The sequence below is a fragment of the Macaca fascicularis genome, chromosome 7 (genome assembly GCF_037993035.2).
Source record: "Macaca fascicularis isolate 582-1 chromosome 7, T2T-MFA8v1.1".
In the NCBI taxonomy this organism is placed as follows: domain Eukaryota; kingdom Metazoa; phylum Chordata; class Mammalia; order Primates; family Cercopithecidae; genus Macaca; species Macaca fascicularis.
This window is the reverse complement of record NC_088381.1, coordinates 171,409,546-171,430,745: the sequence shown is the minus strand read 5'-3', so window position 1 is coordinate 171,430,745 and position 21,200 is coordinate 171,409,546. Positions and strand designations below refer to the sequence as shown.

The 21,200-nt window shown below is 46.3% G+C and overlaps 1 long non-coding RNA gene across 1 annotated transcript; it reads left to right on the top strand.

Annotated features, from left to right (window-relative positions):
- The first annotated feature begins 4,906 nt into the window (after window positions 1-4,906).
- LOC135964459 (uncharacterized) lies at window positions 4,907-19,595 on the top strand. Its single transcript, XR_012416173.1, has 2 exons — window positions 4,907-5,040; window positions 12,208-19,595. It is a non-coding gene; the product is annotated as an uncharacterized lncRNA (long non-coding RNA).
- The last annotated feature ends 1,605 nt before the right edge of the window (window positions 19,596-21,200 follow it).

The window sequence follows — 21,200 nt, the reverse complement described above, 5'->3', positions numbered from 1 at the left end:
CAATGGAGCAAGACCCTGTCTCTAGCCAAAAAAAAAAAAAAAAAAAAAAAAAAAAAAAAAAAAAGAAAGAGAAAGAAAAGACAAGAAAATAAAGTACAAACTATTTGAAAACAAAGAACAGAGAAGAGCAACAAAGCCAGATGTTGGTTCTTTGAAAATTTAGATGAAAAGAAGAAAACTCCTAAAATATATAATTTATTAAGCTAAAATTAAAGTAATAGATCAGAATAGTTCCATATCTATTAAATACATGGAGTATATAATTAAAAACTTCCCACATGAAAGCTGTAGGTTCCAATGTCTTCTCTGATTAATTGTAACAAACATTTAAGGGAGAAAAAGAGTTCATTTTACAAAAAAGAAAAAACTCAGAGACTAGAAAAAGAAGGAACTTGTTTTGTGAAGCAGAGTAACCTTGTTATCAAACAGACAAGGACATCATGAAAAAGGAAATTTACTGGCCAGTCTCACAGACAATCACACATTCACAGGTGTGAAAATCCCAAATAAGCTCAGTGTTAAATGTAAAAAGATAACACACTATGAGTAAGTGGACTTTAACACAGGAATGTAAGATTAACTTAATATGCTAAAAATAAATTTAAATGGCCATGTAAAAGAATAGAGAAGAAAAATCATATGACCATCTGAGTAGCTGTAGGAAAAGCATTTGATAAGATTCAACATCCATTCATGACAACAAGACTGTTAGCCATTTGGGAATAAAAGAAAATGTCCTCAGTCTGTTTAAGATAGGTACACACAAGAAGTTTTTAGTAAATATCATACCATACATAATAAATATTATACACAACTTTGTCAACCTTCCCACTATCTCCACTTCTACTTAATACTGTACTGAGGTTTTCAACAATGTGACTAAGGCCAGGGAAAGAAACAAAAGGCATAATACTCTCGTTATGTAGCTGATATTAATATGTTCATTGAAAATATAAAGATGTCTAATAATTTTTTCTTTTTACATTTTTTTCTTTTTCTTTCTTCTTTGTTTTTTAATCATCTATCTAACCAGTTGAAAAATCTAGTATTTCTTTTCTTGAGACAGACTCCTGCTCTGTCACACAGGCTGGAGCACAGTGGCACGATCATAGCTCACTGCAACCTCGACCTCCTTGGCTCAAGTGATCTTCTCACTTCAGCCTCCAAAGTAGCTGGGACCACACTGTGTGCCACCAGGCTTGGCTAACTTAATTTTTTTTTTTTTTTTTTTGGAGACTGAGTTTCACTATGTTGTTCAGGTCAGTCTGGAACTCCTGGGCTCAAGCAGTCCTCCCGCCTTTGCCTCCCAAAGTGCTGAGATTACAGGCATGAGCCACTGTGCCTGGCATAAATTGTTAAAATGAATAAGAGAGTTTAACAAGGTTGCTGGATACAAAGCCAACATATAAAAATCATTTGCAACTCTATAAACCAACAATACAAAAATAACAAGCAAGAGCAAAATAAAAATACATTTTAATAGCATCAAAAGACAGCACATACCTAGGTAACAATCTAACAAAAGATGTACATGACTTCTATGCAGAAAACTATGAGACTTTATTGTGATAGACTAAACAGAAACAGACAAACATGTTCATTGATTAAAAGACTCAATATTTTAAAGACGTCAATTTTCCGAAACCATTTTGCTTCAATGTAATCCTAATCAAATTCTGGCAAGTATTTTGATTGCAGCCCATCAAGCTGATTCTAAAGCTTGTATAGAGATGCATAGGGCCAAAGTTAGGCAAAATATTCTTTAAAAAGAATAATAAGGTGGGAAGATGTTGGTCCACCAGAGGCATCAAAATTTACACTAAAGTTTTAAAATTTACAATAAAGCTACAGCAAATAGTGTAGAAAGACAGACAAATAGAACAGAGAAACAGACCCTTGCGTCAATAGACACTTGATTTACTACAAATGGGCGCTGTCTAATGGTGGTAGGGGAAGGATGGTCCTTTCAACAAATGTAATAGGATAGTTGATCAACAGATGGTGGACACAAATAAAACAATATACAAAAACAAAAATCCAGATATATAGTAGCTCTAACTGCAAAAGACAAAGCCACAAGGGTTAGAGAAGATAACATAACAGAAGATTTTCATGAACTGTGGGCAGAGAAGTACTTATTACATAGACCAATAGCATTGATCATAAAGGAAAGGATAATACATTTAACTATGTTAACACTGAGAGTTTCTCTTAATCATAAGACACCACTGACAGAGTAAAAAGGCAAACTGCACAGTTGGAGAAGAAATTTGCAATCCAATATCACTGACAAAGTATTCCTTCCAGAATATAGAGAGAACTACGTACCAGTAAGAAAAAGACAGCCAAATATAAAAATGGGCAAGAGACCTGAACAGTCACTTCATAAGAATGTGTATAATAAGATCACATATTTATCAATATAGATATGTATATTTGGAAAATGTTACTACTAGTTACTCCTGGGGGACTGGAAGTGCAGGGTGGAGGTAGGGGGTGATGTTCAATATTTTTAAAAAACAAGTTGTAAAAAGTGATGGAATGATGGTGGTTCTTTTTGGTTTTTATTAAAAATATTTGGGGGGAGGGATAAAATTAAATTATATAAAATCTGGTAGGAGAAGGCATTCTGGAAAAAAAAAAGGCTGGTGAAAAAATGGAGGCACCCATGATTGACTCAGTAATTTACTTGGTTCTTTGGTTATCCTTTTAGTTTGAACATTTCCTACTGTGAACTGATTTTGAAACCAGAATATACTGTATTCATAATTTTAAGAAATAAGCATTATTAAAATAGAAAAGTGCTCTTAAAATACCTTAAAATGTATACAAGCCGAACAAACTGGACTGTCTGAGATTGACTCCTTGAAGCCAAAAGGCGAGACCACCTGAAGAGGGAGGGGCTGGACTTCACCTGAAGGGACAGGAGTCTCCTATGGCAGTCATCGGGGGACCAGGGCTTGGAGGGAAGGGGGCACGAGTGGGGGGAGGGGCTCCGGCTGCAGGAGAATCCCCACGGGAGCGTGGGAGGGGCCAGCTGGCCCTGGAGTGCACTTTCCCTCTGTTGTCCACATCTGGCAGCCCAAGCCCGTCACCTGCTCTCTGCTCTGCGGGGAGGGTAGGGGGGTGAGATCGGATAAGTGGGGGAATGAGGGGCTCGCCCTGGGCTTGCAGCGAAGTGACCCGAAGGAGGAGCCTGAGAAAGAGACCTGGAGGGCGGACACCCACGCGGGGAGGCTGATGGCTCGGGGCGGGTGGGGTGAGGTAGGTTGTGGGGTGGGGGAGATGCTCTCTGGAGAAGAAACTGTAATTTGGGGGCCGGGTGCGGTGGTTCAGACCTGTAATGCCAGCACTTGGGAGGTGGAGGCAGGAGGACGGAGCGCAGGAGTTCGAGACCAGCCTGGGCAACATAGTGGGACCTTGTCCCTACAAAAATTTAAAATATTAGCCGGGTGTGGTTGCCGAAGTCTGGGGTGGGAGGATCGTTTGTGCCGGGGAGGTGGAGGCTGCGGTGAGCCGTGATCACGCCACAAGGGAAGGAAAGAGGAAACGAGAAAGGGAATGAAATGTGGGTCAAGTGAAACGGCAGCGTCAGCTCCTCTGCCTGTCTAGGACAGTGGAAGGTCCGGGGGAGCTGGGAGCACAGGTGGAGGAGGAGGAAACAGCCTCGGCTGCGGCACAAGGGGAAGGGGCAGAGGAGGGGGAGTTCCCCGTCCTTTGCTTCCAACTGGAACTGGAGGGGTTGGGGGGCGGAGCCCTGGTGTTGGGGTTCGTTTAATTCAAATGGAGGAAGGAGGAATGAGTCTGATTCTGGCCGCAGGTCAAGTCGTGTTCTCCAAGCCAGGATCTGTATTACTGATTCCCTTCAAACTGCACCCGGGGCCCCTCGGGGCGTCGTCGGGCACCCGGTGTGAGGCTGCACTCGGCGCAGGCCTGTGCGCGCGGGGTGGCGAGGGACCCGCGGCTGACACAGCCTTTGGCCTGGAGTCCTAAACGAGGGCCTGGAGTTCCTCCTGTGTGAAGACACAGGCCTGGTTTCCACCCCCATCGCCTCCATAGCTACCAGGCACCCACGGCTGCTGGAGGGGTGCCTGCTGGGGCTCTGGAAGGCCCAGTCCCTGGGGCCCAGGGGTCGTTCGGGTCCTGACGCTGCAGGAGCAGCGGCGCGCAGAGGCCAGGAGACTCCGGTGCATTCGGCGGAGTTCTGCGTGCGGCGAGGACCGTGGAGGCACCCGCGACCTCTCCTGCCCCTTTGGACCCAGGGCTAGGGTCGGAGTGGCACTATAAGTGGGGCGACTGAGGCGGGGAGACTGAGGCGGGGTCGGGAAGACTGAGGCAGGGAGACTGAGGCGGGGAGAGGATCCCCGGCGCGGGGAGGGTCGCGTGCGCGCCTTGGGACGCGGCAGTCCCCTAGGGCCTGCCCTTTTCTGCCGCGTCCTGGACTCACTCCCCCAGCCCGGCGCGTCTCCTTTCTCCTCCCCACTGGATCGTCTTTCTCTCAACCCCCAGCTCCCGACCCCCGCGAGTTGGTCCCAGGGCCCGCGACAAGGCCTAGGCACCGGGATTCCGGGCGACATGGACCTTAGGGCCTCGAGCCTCCAAGCACCCAGGCCTTAGGAGGGCCGCGGGAAGGGGCGCAGCTGGGTCCCCGCCAGGGGTGCGGCGGAGGCGTCCGCGGGGAACCTGCCCCACGTGGAAAGCCTCGGAGTCCCGGATCCGCTCAGCTCAAGCCAGGCGGGGGTTCTCCTCCTCCCGGCCCAGTCTCTGCAGCCCGCGCCTCGCGTTTGCTTCTCCGGGCACCCGGAAGGAAGGCGCCCCCGCCATGTCCCACAAGCTTCTGCCAAGTATCCACCGGGGCCCTGTGCCCGCCCACGGCCTCAAGAGCTCTGCGCCTCGGAGCTGGCGCGTCCTTCTGGACCACCCGGGCTTGGCGAGGGCATCGGCTTCGGGGAGGCCTCCGCGGATCGCGCCGGGGCGGGGCGCGGGGCCCTGGAGGTCACGGCCGAGGGCGAGGCCGCGAGGGACCCGGTGTGCGCGCAGGTACGCGGGAGGTGGAAGCGGCGGGACGTCCTGTGCCACAGCTGGAGCCCAGGTGGAAGACAGGCCCCAGTACCCGAGCCTTACCATGGGTGTTCAGCCGTGCTGGCACGAGGTGTAAATCGGTGCTTGTGCTTTTACAGTTTCCCAAGTCTCTAGCACGGCTAAATTCAAGAATTGATTTTTAAAAATTTCTTTTCCTTTCTTTTCTCTTTTCTTTTCTTTTTCTTGTCTTGTCTTGTCTTTTCCCTCCCTTCCTTCCTTTCTTCCTTTTTCTTTTTTTTTTTCCCCAGACGGAGGCTCACTGCAAGCTCCGCCTCCCCTCCGGGGTTCAAGCAATTCTGCTGTCTCAGCCTCCCGAGTAGCTGGGACTACAGGCACGTGCCACCGTGCCCAGCTAATTTTTATATTTTTAGTAGAGACGGGATTCCACCATATTGGCCAGGCTGGTCAGGTGCTCCTGACCTCAGGTGATCCTCCTGCCTCGGCTTCCCAAAGTGCTGCCGTGAGTCACCGCGCCCGGCAGTGACCTAATACTTAATGTTGTAAGAGTTATAGTTATGTTTGAAATAGATTGCAGGGCACTGAACTGAACATTTTTTCACACGTTTTAGATTCATTTACAACCTTGAATTGCAGCTTTCTGGGTGGATTTGTTGTTGTTTTCATTTATATATATAATGCCTGACCCACTTGCTGAAGTGTCTCTGTACTTTCAAAAGGTGGTTTTTTTTTTTGTCTTTTGTCAGAACGGAGCAAAATCAGCTTCTACAACTAACAGCATTATTTCCTCTGTAGTGATATTGAAGCAACTTTTTTTTCCTGAACACCTGAATATTTTGACAATAATGCAGTTGTTAAACAAAATGAAATTACGTAAAGAAAAGATGCTCTTTTTGTTTGCCTTTCTAGCCATGTTCTTAAAACCTTGGGAACTGGCCGGGCATTGTAGCTCACGCCTGTAATCCCAGCACTTTGGGAGGCCGAGGTGGGCAGATCACGAGTTCGGGAGTTCAAGACCAGCCTGACCAACATGGAGAAACCCTGTCTCTACTAAAAACACAAAACTAGTTGGGCATGGTGGCGCATGCCTGTAATCCCAGCTACTCGGGAGGCTGAGGCAGGAGAATCCTTGAACCTAGGAGGCAGAGGTTGTTGTGAGCCGAGATCCTGCCATTGCACTCCAGCCTGGGCAACAAGAGTGAAACTCCGTCTCAAAAACAAACAAACACAACCTTGAGAAGGTTGCTGGTGTTTGGCTTTGGTGTGTGTGGGGTGTGTGTGTGTGTGGTGTGTGGTGTGTGTGTGTGGTGTGTGTGGTGTGTGTGTGTGGTGTGTGTGGTGTGTGTGTGTGGGGTGTGTGTGTGGGGTGTGTGGTGTGTGTGTGTGGGGTGTGTGTGTGGGGTGTGTGTGTGGTGTGTGTGTGGTGTGTGTGTGGTGTGTGTGTGTGGTGTGTGTGGTGTGTGTGTGTGGGGTGTGTGTGTGGGGTGTGTGGTGTGTGGGGTGTGGGGGTGTGTGTGGGGTGTGTGTGTGGTGTGTGTGTGGTGTGTGTGTGTGGTGTGTGTGGTGTGTGTGTGTGGGGTGTGTGTGTGGGGTGTGTGTGTGGTGCGTGTGTGGGGTGTGGGGATGTGTGTGTGTGATGTGTGTGTGTGGGGTGTATGTGTGGGGTGTGTGTGGGGTGTGTGTGTGATGTGTATGTGGTGTGTGTGTGGGGTGTTGTGTGGGGTGTGTGTGTGGTGTGTGTGTGGGGTGTGTGTGGGGTGTGTGGGGTGTGTGTGTGGGGTGTGTGTGTGGTGCGTGTGTGGGGTGTGGGGATGTGTGTGTGGTGTGTGTGTGTGGGGTGTGTGTGGGGTGTGTGTGTGATGTGTGTGTGGGGTGTGTGTGTGGTGTGTGTGTGGGGTGTGGGGATGTGTGTGTGGTGTGTGTGTGTGGTGTGTGTGTGGGGTGTGGGGATGTGTGTGTGGTGTGTGTGTGTGTGGTGTGTGTGTGGGGTGTGTGTGTGGTGTGTGTGTGGGGTGTGGGGATGTGTGTGTGGTGTGTGTGTGTGGGGTTGTGTGTGTGTGGTGCGTGTGTGTGTGTGGGGTTGTGTGTGTGTGTGGGGATGTGTGTGGTGTGTGTGTGTGGGGTTGTGTGTGTGTGGTGTGTGTGTGGGGTGTGGGGATGTGTGTGTGTGGTGTGTGTGTGTGGTGTGTGTGTGGGGTGTGGGGATGTGTGTGTGTGGTGTGTGTGTGTGGTGTGTGTGTGGGGTGTGGGGATGTGTGTGTGTGGTGTGTGGTGTGTGTGTGTGGGGTTGTGTGTGTGTGGTGTGTGTGTGTGGTGTGTGTGTGGGGTGTGGGGATGTGTGTGTGGGGTGTGTGTGTGTGGTGTGTGTGTGGGGTGTGGGGATGTGTGTGTGGGGTGTGTGTGTGTGGTGTGTGTGTGTGGGGTGTGTGTGGGGTGTGGGGATGTGTGTGTGTGGTGTGTGTGTGTGGTGTGTGTGTGTGGGGTTGTGTGTGTGTGGTGTGTGTGTGGGGTGTGGGGATGTGTGTGTGGGGTGTGTGTGTGTGGGGTGTGTGTGGGGTGTGGGGATGTGTGTGTGTGGGGTGTGTGTGTGGTGTGTGTGGGGTGTGGGGATGTGTGTGTGGTGTGTGTGTGTGGTGTGTGTGTGGGGTGTGGGGATGTGTGTGTGGGGTGTGTGTGTGTGGTGTGTGTGTGGGGTGTGGGGATGTGTGTGTGTGGTGTGTGTGTGTGGGGTTGTGTGTGTGTGGTGCGTGTGTGTGTGTGGGGTTGTGTGTGTGTGTGGGGATGTGTGTGTGGTGTGTGTGTGTGTGTGGGGTTGTGTGTGTGTGTGGGGATGTGTGTGTGGTGTGTGTGTGTGGGGTTGTGTGTGTGTGGTGTGTGTGTGTGGGGTTGTGTGTGTGTGGTGTGTGTGTGTGAATCCCAGGCAGTATTACTCTCTGCAGCCCATGGACTCCCAGAGCTGAGACTTTAGTTCTGCCTTAGGCATTTGAACATTTTTCAAAATGAAATGCGAAAACTGGAAACTAACTTGTATCTGTGTAAGCTTCCCAGGTTTGTGGAGGGAAAATGCTAGCAGGTGCCATGCTTTGTGGAGGACCCTGGGATTCAGTTTCTATTGTGTGTGAGATTATAGTGGAATGATGGGTCCCCGCGAAATGCACAAAGAAACACACTCCAAAAACCTTTCGCTGTGGGGAGACCCAGCAAGACTTCAGTTCTCAATACTCCTTTCCGGGACTGGCTCTGTGTCTTTTAGGCCTCAGGCGGTTCCTCGGGTTCCCCAGGGGAATTTCAGTATTCGCTTTCAGTAACACCTGGAAAGCAGACCCCTCTCCCCAGATGGTGGCTGGGAGAGGTGTTTAGGCCCTGCTACCTGACACCCCCCAGGCAGAACACAGCCTTCATCTGTGGCAGGAATCCTAATACCGAAGTTCAGGAAATGCCACCCCCAAATATGCCGGTTTGGTATATGGATTGGCTATAAAAGCAAGCTTTGAGTGGCACTTCCTTCTGTTTAGTATTTCAGGCAGCTCATAAAGACAAAGACCTCAGTTCCCAGCTAGGAAATCAGGTGGAGGACAGGCATGGAGTAAAACTCTTGTCTCCAGTAACTCTGGGCTAAACTATTTGGACCAACCCTCCCAATGAAAACAACTAAATGGATAAAATACATATCTTTAAAAATATTAAAAATGTTGAATAGCTGGGCTGGGCGCGGTGGCTCACACCTGTAATCCCAGCACTTTGGGAGGCCGAGGTGGGTGGATCACGAGGTCAGGAGATAGAGACCATCCTGGCTAACAAGGTGAAACCCCGTCTGTACTAAAAATACAAAAAATTAGCTGGACATGGTGGCAGGCGCCTATAATCCCAGCTACTCAAGAGGCTGAGGCAGGAGAATCACTTGAACCCGGGAGGTGGAGGTTACAGTGACCCCAGATCGCACCACTGCACTCCGGCCTGGGTGACAGAGCAAGACTCTTTCTAAAAAAAAAGAAAGAAAGAAAAAAAAAATATATATATAGAATAGATGATGAGATAGTAAGGAATTGCCAGGCCAAAATGGAAGGGATTGCAGGAACCCAGAAAGCTAAGAAGAAGCAAGAAATGGCTTTTGCCCTGAAGCTTTTGCCAATCAGGGAAATTTCAGCTGTGGTTTTCATGGCTTCTCAGGGCAGTGGGGACAGAAAAAGAAGCCCAGGGACCACCCAGTGTGAGGAGGACAGCTAAGAGGTGACTCCCCACACTGAGCTGGGACCACGCCACAGAATGAGGGTGACCGCAGGAACACTGGCCCTCAGCAGAATTTCAATCCTAATTCACATTAGGTGAGGAATCCAAAAACAAAACAAAAGAAGAAACTGAAGCCATAGACTTTATTTAAAATGGTCCTGGACAATGATGCCATAGTAAACACGGCCTCTTGGGAGGAAGGTTCCTTTATTCGAGGTGTCAAATTACTCCCACAAGAGGCTGGTGTGGTGGCTCATGCTTGTAATCCCAGCACTTAGGAGGCCGAGGTGGGTGGATCACTTGAGGTCAGGAGTTTGAGACCAGCCTGGCCAACATGGCGAAACCCAGTCTCTACTAAAAATACAAAAATTATCTGGGCATGGTGGCGCACGCCTGTAATCCCAGCTAATCTGAAGGCTGAGACAGGAGAATTGCTTGAACCTGGTAGGTGGAGGTTGCAGTGAGTTGAGATCCGGCCAGTGCATTCCAGCCTGGGTGACAGAGCGAGATTCCGTCTCAAGACAACCCCCCCAAAACTCAAATTACTCCCATAAGTAATTTTTTTTTCCAGTTTGCAAAGGATAGCTTTATTCTTCCTAAAGGGTTGCAGCCTGAAGATGGCCATTCTGACAGGCTGGGAAGCATAGCCTCTGGCTGGACGCTAGAAACAGATGTTGGGGGGTAGGAATGGTAACACGGATTTATATTGACCAGGGTGGCCAAATGTACATATTCAATAAGCTTTAGGAGGAGCCATGAATATTTATGAGAGGAGAAATATAAACATACACAATTGAGCTTCATGCCTTTCTATAGGACCCACGTTCAAAAAATGGTGGCTTTAGCATGATCCAAGGGTGGAGTTTTTGGGCCTCTGATGTCAGAAGGGGAAGCAGAGAAAGCCCTCGCTGTGCATCCTCTGTAGACTGGCCAGAACCACTCTGAGTTCGGTGGTCTCTTCTCAGGAGGGCATGCTGGTTGGTAAGGTTGTATTGACAATGCAAAAGGAAGCGGCAGCGTCAGAGTCTGGTTGATGTCGGGATGGAGTCTGTGGACCAGGCTGGATTCTGTCCAGCCCTCAGGAGAAAGCCTAAGGGCAGCTGGAGAGGGAACGGGTAGCGTGTCTGACTGCCCTCCTGTGTCTGACCTGCATTCCCATCATGGCCCGGAACTCAGTTTTCAAGGTATCTCTGGGGTTCCCTTGGCCAAGAAGGGCTCAGTTCAGTTTGTTGGGGGCTTAGGATATAATTTTTATGTCTCTTTTCCTCACTTTGGTCAAGATTTGCCAGAGGCGGCATCAGTGGCTAAACTTTAATTTTGTCCCGTATTGCCAGGGTGGTGTGGCTCCCTGCCCCAGGTCCATCCAGGCCCTCGGAGGAACCCCATGGCCAAGGGTCTTACAGCCAAAAGACTTGCAGTCAATTAAACACTTTAGGCCAGATGGGAATGGAGGCAGGCAGACACTCATTAACCTGAAAAACTTCAAGCAACTTAAGAGCCAAAAACCAAAGCCAAAATATAAGGTTACAAAATTGGCTTATCTGTATTCTATACATTGAGCTACTGCATTCTTGGTTTTAGTTACACTTGTAGCAATTAGCTATATAAAACCTAAGCATTTTTCTAAAACCATATAAAGTAAGGAATTTAGAGACTTTAGTTGGGCTGCAAAGATTTTATTTATTTATTTTTTAAGACAGGGTCTCATTTTGTCACCCAGGCTGGAGTGCAGTGGTGCAAACTTGCTCACTGCAGTCTCAATCTCTCGGGCTCAGGTGATCCTCCACCTCAGCCTCCCAAGTAGTGGGGACTACAGGCATGTGCCACCACACTCAGCTAATTTTTTTTTTTTTTTTGAGACGGAGTCTCGCTCTGTTGCCAGGCTGGTGTACAGTGGCGCCATGTAGGCTCACTGCAACCTCCACCTCCCAGGTTCAAGCGATTCTCCTACCTCAGTCTCCCTGGTAGCTGGGACTACAGGCATGTGCCACCATGCCCAGCTAATTTTTTGTATTTTTAGTAGAGACGGAGTTTCACCATGATGGTCTCGATCTCCTGACCTTGTGATCCACCCGCCTCAGCCTCCCAAAGTGCTGGGATTATAGGCGTGAACCACCGCGCCTGGCCCTAATTTTTTTATTTTTTGTAGAGAGGGGATATCGCTGCCATGTTGCCCAGGCTGGTCTTGAACCCCTGGGCTCAAGCTATCCATCTGCCTCAGCTTCCCAAAGTGCTGGGATTACAGGTCTGAACCACAGCCTCCACAAAGCTTTCTGTGGTCTCTTTAGTACCTTTTCTAAAGTGGATGATAATTTTTTTTTTTTTTTATCATATCTCTATTTGCGTAAACCCCATAGCTGGAAACAACTATACCCAGAAGGCTCTGTCATTAGATATCTTGGTATTCTCTTTGCAATTCTCCTTTAATTCTATAGGAGTCGGGAATTTTCCATGATTGAGGTGGAAGGAAAAGCAGCCGACTGCTACATGCTGACTGATGGCTCCAGGGTTGGCCCACCATCACTTCTGCCACCATTGTTGCCACACACACTGCCCAGGAGCCCACCTGCCCTGCCCACTGATGGCACCTGAGCAAACCGGAGGCCCAAGGACTGGCCTACCTGGACCCACCACCATTAGCACCTGCATATGCCACCCAGGGGCCTGAGAATCAGCACACCTGGCTCCGCACTGCCACCACAGCCACAGGGCGGAGCCCACCCCTTGAGTCAATGTGACCTGGATACGAGACACGGGGTTGAAGGAGATTATTTTGGAGCTTTAAGATTTAATGACTGCCCTGTTGGGTGTCAAACTTGCATTGGGCCTGTAGCCCCTTTGTTTTGGCCAGTTTTCCCTTTTGGATTAGTAATATTTAGCCAATGTTTGTACCCCTATTGTATCTTGGAAATAACTAATTTATTTTTGATTTTACAGGCTCGTAGGTGGAAGGGACTTGTCTCAGATGAACTTTGGACTATGGACTTTTGAGTTGATGCCGAAATGAGTTAAGACTTGAGGGACTGGCTGGGCGCGGTGGCTCAAGCCTGTAATCCCAGCACTTTGGGAGGCCGAGGCGGGCGGATCACGAGGCCAGGAGATCGAGACCATCCTGGCTAACACGGTGAAACCCCGTCTCTACTAAAAAATACAAAAAAATCAGCCGGGAGAGGTGGCGGGCGCCTGTAGTCCCAGCTACTCGGGAGGCTGAAGCAGGAGAATGGCGTGAACCCGGGGAGGTCGGAGCTCGCAGTGAGCGGAGATCGCGCCACTGCACTCCAGCCTGGGCGACAGAGCAAGACTCCGTCTAAAAAAAAAAAAAAAAAAGACTTGAGGGACTGTTGAGAGGGATGATCTATTTTGCAGTGTGAGAAGGATATGAGATTTGGGAGGGGCCGGGGGCAGAATGGAATGATTTGGATTTGTGTCCCCACCCACATCTCTTGTTAAATTGTAATTGCCAGTATTGGAGGAGGGGTCTGGGGAGAGGTGACTGGATCAAGGGGGCAGATTTCCCCCTTGATGTTCTAGTGATAGTGACTGAGTTCTCACAAGATCTGGGTGTTTAAAAGTGTGTGGCACCTCCCCATTCACCCTCTTCCTCCAGCTCCAGCCATGAAGGATGTGCTGGCTCCCCCTTCATCTTCCACCATAATGGAAGGTTTCCTGAGGCCTCCCCAGCTGTGCTTCCTGGACAGCCTGTGGAAACGTGAGCTGATTCAACCTCTTCATAAATTAGCCAGTCTCAGGTAGTTCTTTATAGCAATGTGAGAACAGAATAAAACAGCAACCAACATTATCGGTGTATCTATAGGAAAATGTCTTTCCCTACAAAAGCCAATCCATAAAACTAGAAGAAATGACTGTTACACCAGATGCACAGATATCAACAGAAGGACACAAGAAACACACACACAGACAGGAAATGTGACACCTCCAAAGGAACACAATATTTCACTAGGAACAGATCTTAAAGAAAAAGAAATGATGAAATGTTCAAAAAACTTCAAAATAAGTTTAAAAACTCAGTGAGATACAAGAGAACAAAGATAAACAATACAAAGAAATCAGGGGCCAGGTGTGGTGGCTCACACCTGTAATCCCAGCACTTTGTGAGGCCAAGGCGGGTGGATCATTGGAGGTCAGGAGTTCGAGACCGGCCTGGCCAACATGGCGAAACTCCGTCTCTATTAAAACACAAAAATTAGCTGGGCATGGTGGCGCATGCCTGTAATCCCAGCTACTCGGGAGGCTGAGGCAGGAAATCATTTGAACCAGGGAGGCGGAGGTTGCAGTGAATCAAGATCACACCACTGCACTCCAGCCTGGCGACAGAGCCAGACTTCATCTCAAAAAAACAAACAAACAAACAAACAAAAAACCAGGGAAACAATTCATGATATAAATGAAAAAAGTGAAAAAAAAAGAAAAAAAAAAAAGAGAGAGATAGCTATCCTTAAAAAGTGCCAAATGGGAATCCTGGAACTGAAGAATTCTGTTCCAGGATTGAAGAATAAAATAAAGAAAATACAATCAAGAGCTTCGACAATAGACTAGGTCAAGCAGAAGAAATAATTTTGGGACTTGAAAACACGGCTTTGAAATAACCTTGTCAAACAAAAAATAAAAGAGGGTGTGGTGGTGCATGCCTGTAATCTCAACACTTTGGGAGTCCACACGGATAGATTGCTTGAGCCCCGGAGTGTGAGACCAGCCTGGGCAACATGGCGAAACCTCATTTCTACAAAAAATACAAAAAATTAGCCAGGTGTGGTGGTGCATGCCTGTAGTCCCAGCTACTTGGGAGGCTGAGGCAGGAGGATCACTTGCACCTGGGAGATGAAGGTTGCAGTGAGCCCAGATTGCACCACTGCGCTCTAGCCTGGGTGATAGAGCAAGATCCTATCTCAAAAAAGAAAAACAGTAAAAAATAAGAAGAAAGGCTATATGACATATGAAACACCGTAAGTTACCAAATATTCAAATTTTTGGAGTTCCTGAAGAAGAGACGGGCAAAAGTGTAGAAAACCTTTTTAATGATATAAGAGCTGAAAATGTCCCAATCTTTTTTTTTTTTTTTTTTTTTTTTTTTGAGACGGAGTCTCACTCTGTCGCCCAGGCTGGAGTGCAGTGGCCGGATCTCAGCTCACTGCAAGCTCCGCCTCCCGGGTTCATGCCATTCTCCTGCCTCAGCCGCCCGAGTAGCTGGGACTACAGGCGCCTGCCACCTCGCCCGGCTAGTTTTTTGTACTTTTTAGTAGAGACGGGGTTTCACCGTGTTAGCCAGGATGGTCTCGATCTCCCGACCTCGTGATCCGCCCGTCTCGGCCTCCCAAAGTGCTGGGATTACAGGCTTGAGCCACCACGCCTGGCCAAAAATGTCCCAATCTTACAAGAGATATGGGCATCCAGATACAGGGAGCTCAAATATTCCCAAACAGACTTAACAAAAAGCTCTTCTTCAAGGCACATTATGGTCAAACTGTCAAATGTCAATGACAAAGAGAGGCTGGGCATGGGCTCATGCCTGTAATCCCAACACTTTGGGAGGCTGAGGTGGCAGATTAACTTGAGTCCAGGAGTTCAAGACCAGCCTGGGCAACAGAGCAAGTTCCATCTCTACAAAAATAAAAAAAATCAGTTGGGTGTGGTGGCACATACCTGTAGTACTAGCTATGTGGGAGGCTGAGGCAGGAGGATCACTTGAGCCTAGGAAGTTGAGGCTGTAGTGAGCCATGATTACACCACTGCACTTCAGCCTGAGTGACAGTGTGAGACCCTATCTCAAAAAGAGTGAGAGAAAGAGGAGAGAGAGAGAGAGAGAGAGAGAGAGAGAGAGAGAGGGAGAGAATGTTAAAAACAGCAAGAGTAAAGTGTCAAGTCACATATAAGGGAATCCTCATCAGACTAACAGTGGATTTCCCAGTAGAAATCTCATAGGCTGGGAACGTGATGATACGTTCAAAATGCTGAAAGAAAAACCTGCCAGTCAAGCATAGTACAGCCTGCAAAGCTGTCCCTCAAAAATGAAGGAGAAATAAAGTCTTTGTCGGATGAACAAAAACAGAGAGAACTAATTGCCACTCGACTGGTCCTGTAAGAAATGCTTAAAGGAGTTTAACATCTATAAAATATCTATCATCATGAAAACACAGAAACGTATAAACTCACTGGTAGAGTGAGAAATACGCAAATAAGAAAGAGATATACAAATGAGAAGAGAAAGGAATCAAATGTTTCAACTATGAAAAACCACCACTGACAATGATAAACAATAAGGGAGGAAGAAAGGATATACAAAACAATGAGAAAACAGTTAACAAAAGAACAGGCACGAGTACTCACCCATCAATAATAACCTTGAAACTAAATGGATTAAATTCTCCACTTAAGGCTGAGTGCGGTGGCTCATGCCTGTAATCCCAGCACTTTGGGAGGCCAAGAGTTTGTGACCAGCCTGGCCAACATGACAAAACCCTGTCTCTACTAAATTACAAAAATTAGCTGGGCATTGTGGCATATGCATATAATCCAAGCTACTCAGGTGGCTGAGGCACGAGAATTACTTGAATCCAAGAGGCAGAGGTTGCAGTGAGACGAGACTCTGCCGCTGCACTCTAGCCTGGGTGACAGAGTGAGACTCTGTACATTAAAAAAACCATATTCCACTTAAAAAATATAGACTGGGCCAGTTGCAGTGGCTCATGACTGTAATTCCAGTACTTTGGGAGGCTGAGACAGGGAGATCACCTGAGGCCAGGAGTTCAAGACTAGCTTGGCCAACATGGCAAAACCCTGTCTCTACTAAAAATAAAAAAAAAAAAAAATTAGCCAGGCACGGTGGTGGACACCTGTAATCCCAGCTATTCGGGAGGCTGAGGCAGGAGAACCTCTTGAACATGGGAGGAGGAGGTTGCTGTGAGCTGAGATCCTGCCATTGCACTCCAGCCTGGGTAACAAGAGAGAAACTCCGTCTCAAAAAATATAGATACACATGTGTAGACTGGCTGAATGGATTAAAAACCAGAACCCAACTCTGTGTTGCCTACAAGAAACTCACTTCACTTGTGAAGACACATATAGACTGAAAGTGAAGAGATGAACAAAGATATTCTATGCAAATGAAACCCCAAAGTGAGCAGGAATAGCTATTCTTATATCAGATAAATCATACTTTAAGTCAAAAACTATAAAGAGAGGCAAAGAAGGTCATTATATGACAAAGTGATCAGTTTAAGCAAGAGGATAAAGCAATTCTTAATATATATGCACCCAACACTGGAGCACCCAGATATATAAAGTAAATGTTATTAATTCTAAAGGGAGAGAGAGATTCCAATACAATAATAATTAGGGAATTTAACACCCTACTCTCAGGAGTGAACAAATAATCTAGACAGAAAATCAACCAAAAAAAACTTAGATTTAAACTGTATTTAGACCAAATGAACCTAACAGACATCTGCAGAACATTTTACCTGACAGATGCAGAATATATATTCTTCTCATCAACACATGGAACATTCTCCAGGATAGACCATATGTTAAGCCACAGACAAGCCTCAAAATACTTTAAAAAGTCAAAATCAATCACGTATCTTATCAGACAACATTGGAATAAAACTAGAAATCAATAACAAGAGGAACTTTGGAAACCATATAAAGTCATGTAAATTAAACACCATGCTCCTGAATGACCACTGGGTCAATGAAGAAATTAAGATAAAAATCCAAAAATGTCTTAAAACAAATGAAAATAGGAACACTACATACCAAAACCTGTGGGATAGAGCAAAAGCAGTGTGAAGAGGAAAGTTTATAGCAATAAAAGCCTACATCAAAAATTAGAAAGATTTCAAATAAGTAACTTGATGATGTACCTCAAGGAACTGGAAAAGCAAAATCAAATAAAACCCAAAATCAACCAAAGGAAAGAAATAAAATCAGAACAGAACTAAACAAAATAAAGATGAAAAATCAATACAAAAGATCAACAAAACAAAAAGTTAGTTTTTAAAAAATATAAGCCAAATTGATAAACCACTAGCTATGCTAATAAAAAAATAGAAGACCCAAATAAAATCAGAAATGACAAAGGAGACATTACAATGAATACGCAGAAAGACACAGGATCATTAGAGACTGTTACAAACAATTATACACTAACAAATTCAAAAACCCAGAGGAAATAAAGTCCTGAATATATATATCCTACTAAGATTGAACCAGGAAGAAATAGAAGACCCGAACAGACAAATAATGAGTAATGAGATTGAATCAGTAATAAAAACATCTTCCAACAAAGAAAAGCCGAGAACCAAATGGTTTTACTGCTGAATTTTACTAAAATTATAAAGAACAGCTAACATCAATTCTTCTCAAACTATTCCAAAAAAATGGAAGAGGAAGGAATTCTTCCTAACTCATTCTATGAAGTCAGAATTACCCTGATACCAAAAATAAGACAAGTGTTAGGCAGGAATCTAGACCCAACATGGCGGCGTTACCCGGCATAGCAGGCCTTTTGTTAAAGACTCCCTTCACCCTTGTACACACGCGCAGACTTACATGCATCAGAGTTCCGGCTGGGCAACCACACTCCCCCATGACCTGCAGCTCACCTGCATTCCACAAGTTCGTAAACAGCAGTTTCGGTTCACAGTTTCCAAAGACCCCTCCCTCATGACCCTTACTCGACTCCTGCCCTAATAGTTTCAAGACCCTCCAGGCCCTGTTTGCACAACCAGCTTCCCTACCTCTCAGGCTATAAGAAGCCCCGACCCTCCTCCCTCAGCGCGACTTCCTCGGTCCATGCCTTTGGACCGAGGAACCTCTCCCGTGAGTCCTAATAAAAGGCTATTCTCACTGCCATTTGCCTTGTGTCTTCGTTCCTGGTTTGGCTCCAGCCTCAGTTTACCTTTACATTTGGTCCCGAAACCCAGGAGGAGACCCCTCCCCAGACCCCTGTGAGGTTGGGCAGGCTCTCCTCTCCCCGAGCCAGGATCCCCTCCTCAAGCCTGGAGCCATCTCACCAAATTTAAGACTCAGTTCGATCACTGCTGGGTAAGTTTCCCCCCTGTCCTGAAGGCTCCCTCCGGGAGTCCCTGTCCGAAATGCGCGGCCACGTCAGGTGCTCTCTCCGGTCAACTGTGACCTCGGCACCGGGGACTAGGAGACGTCCAACCTCCCTGGAAGCCACTGTACCCTGCACTCCGCGTGGCAGTGAGAGGACGCTCCCATTGCCTCCAGATTGCCCGCCTTGAGACCATGGGAACTACCCAGTCCAAACCAAACTGAAAATCCCCTCTGAGGTGCCTCTTGGCTAATTTCCAGACTTTAAGTCTCAGCCAAGACCTAAAACAAAAGCAGCTCATTTTCTTGAGTTTACCTTTACAACAAGGACATGACAAAAGAAGAAAGAGAAAACTACAGACCAATATCTCTGATAAACATAGATGCAAAAATCTTCAAAAAATACTAGCAGACTGAATCCAACAACACATCAAAAAGATAATACACCATGATCAAGTGGGATTTATTCCAGGGATGCCAGGATGGTTCAACATATACACATCAATAAATGTGATATATCACATCAACAGAATGAAGAACAAAAACTTTATGATCATCTCAATAGATGCAGAAAAAACATTTGATAAAATTCAACATCTCTTCATGATAAAAACTCTCAACAAATTAAGTATAGAGGGAACATACCTCAACATAATGAAGGCAGACTATTCATCTGACAAGAGACTAATATCCAGAAGATACAAAGATTCAAACAACTCAACAGCCAAAAAAACAAATAACCACATTAAAAATGGGCAAATGATCTGAATGGACATTTAGCAAAAGAAGACATACAAATGGCCCGCAAGTATGTGAAAACATGCTCAACATAGATAATCATCAGGGAAATACAAGTTAAAACCACAATGAGATATCATCTCACCCCAGTTAGAATGGCTATTATCAAAAAGACAACAAACAAATGCTGGAGGCAGAGAAAAGGGAACTCTTATACAACAGTGGTGGGAATGTACATTAGTATGCCGATAAGAAACACAGAATGGAGAATTCTTAAAATGCTAAATAGAGAACTACCATACGATCCAGCAATCCCACTCCTGGATATTTATCCAAAAGAAAGGAGACCAGTATATCAAAGGGATACCTGCACTCACATGTTTATTGCAGCACTATTCACAGTGGCCAAGATACGGAATCAACCTATATATCCAGCAACAGATGAATGTATATGTGTATGTGCATACAATTTCAATACTATTTGCCTGTAAAAAATAAAATGTTGTCATTTGCAGCAACATGGATGGAACTGGAGGTTATTATGTGAATTGAAATAAGCCAGGCACAAAAAGACAAACATTGCATGTTTTATTCATATGTGGGAGTTTTAAAAGGGGATCTCATAGAGAGAGAGAGTAGAAAGATTGTTACCAGAAGCCGGGAAAGGTGCAGGGTGGGGTGAAGACAGATTGATTAATGAGTACAAACATACAGTTAGAAGGAATAAGTGCTAGTGTGTGATAGCACAGTAGGGTGAGTATAGTCAAAAATAATTTCTTGTATACTTCAAAATAGCTAGATGATGGCCAGGCACCGAGGCTCACACCTGTAATCCCAGCACTTTGGGAGGCCGAGTCGGGTGGATCACTTGAGGTCAGCAGTTTGAGACCAGCCTGGCCAACATGGTGCAACCCCGTCTCTTCTAAACATACAAAACTTAGCCAGGTGGTAGTGGCACGCTTGTAGTCCCAGCTACTCGGGAGGCTGAGGCAAGAGTATCACTTCAACCCGGGAGGTGGAGGTTGCAGTGAGCCGAGATCACGCCACAGCACTCCGGTCTGTGAGACAGAACAAGACTCCAACTCAAAAAAAAAAGGCTAGAAGGGAAGATATGAAATGTTCCCAACACATAGAAATGGCAAATATTTGAGGTGACGAATATCCTAATACCCTGATTTGATCATTACAAATTGTATGTATGTATTACAATCTCCCACGTACACCATAAATATGTACAATTATTGTGTACCAACAAAAATAAATATGAATTCTAGAAACAAAACAACTGTAATTACTAAAAAATACTTCTGGACATTGTTCTGAGCAGGAGACGCGAGAGGGGAGAAGAAAGGGCACGATACACGATACTATTAAGGGTAAACAGCCTTTATCCCAAGTATATGGCAACACAGATGGAATAAACAAATCACAGTGGGAAAGGGAGAAGAAAAGATATGTCTATATATATATTTACACCCACCAGACTATGGAGGAAGCATCACCAGCGTTGAGCCTCATCAGTCAACACGCGGGCCTGGCATTGGGCCAGGGCCAGTCTGGAAGTCAAATTAGCATTTTCCTTTTCCAGCTTACGTTTCTCTTGTAGCAACCTGTCCCTATCTTGACACATTAACTTATAAGCAGTAAGCAAGCACCATTCATGCCAGGAAATTCCCTCGGCGTCCCCTTTATCAACTAGAATTTCCTGCAGCATCCCACACACAGCCAACAGTTCAAAATGCACTCACTTGGATTCCCAATTTTCACAAAAACCAGTTTCCCTGGACCATTCAATGGCCAAGGGGGAGAACGGGGGAGTTCCCATCCCAGTGTGTGGGAAGTCTCCGAGCCTCCAGCCCAGTGCCTGCGACTGAAAAATGGCATTCTTTCGTTTTTGAATCCTGTTTGTGATACCAAAAAGTTCTGTGTGGGAAATGCCCGAGGGGAAAAGAAAAGGCACACACAATGCTTTTAAGGGTAAACAGCCTTCATCCCAAGTATATGGCAACACAGATATAATAAGCAAATCACAGTGGGGAAGGGACAAGACAAGATATATCTGTATATATTTGCACCCACCAGACTATGGAGGAAGCATCACCAGACCAGGAAGCAGCAGC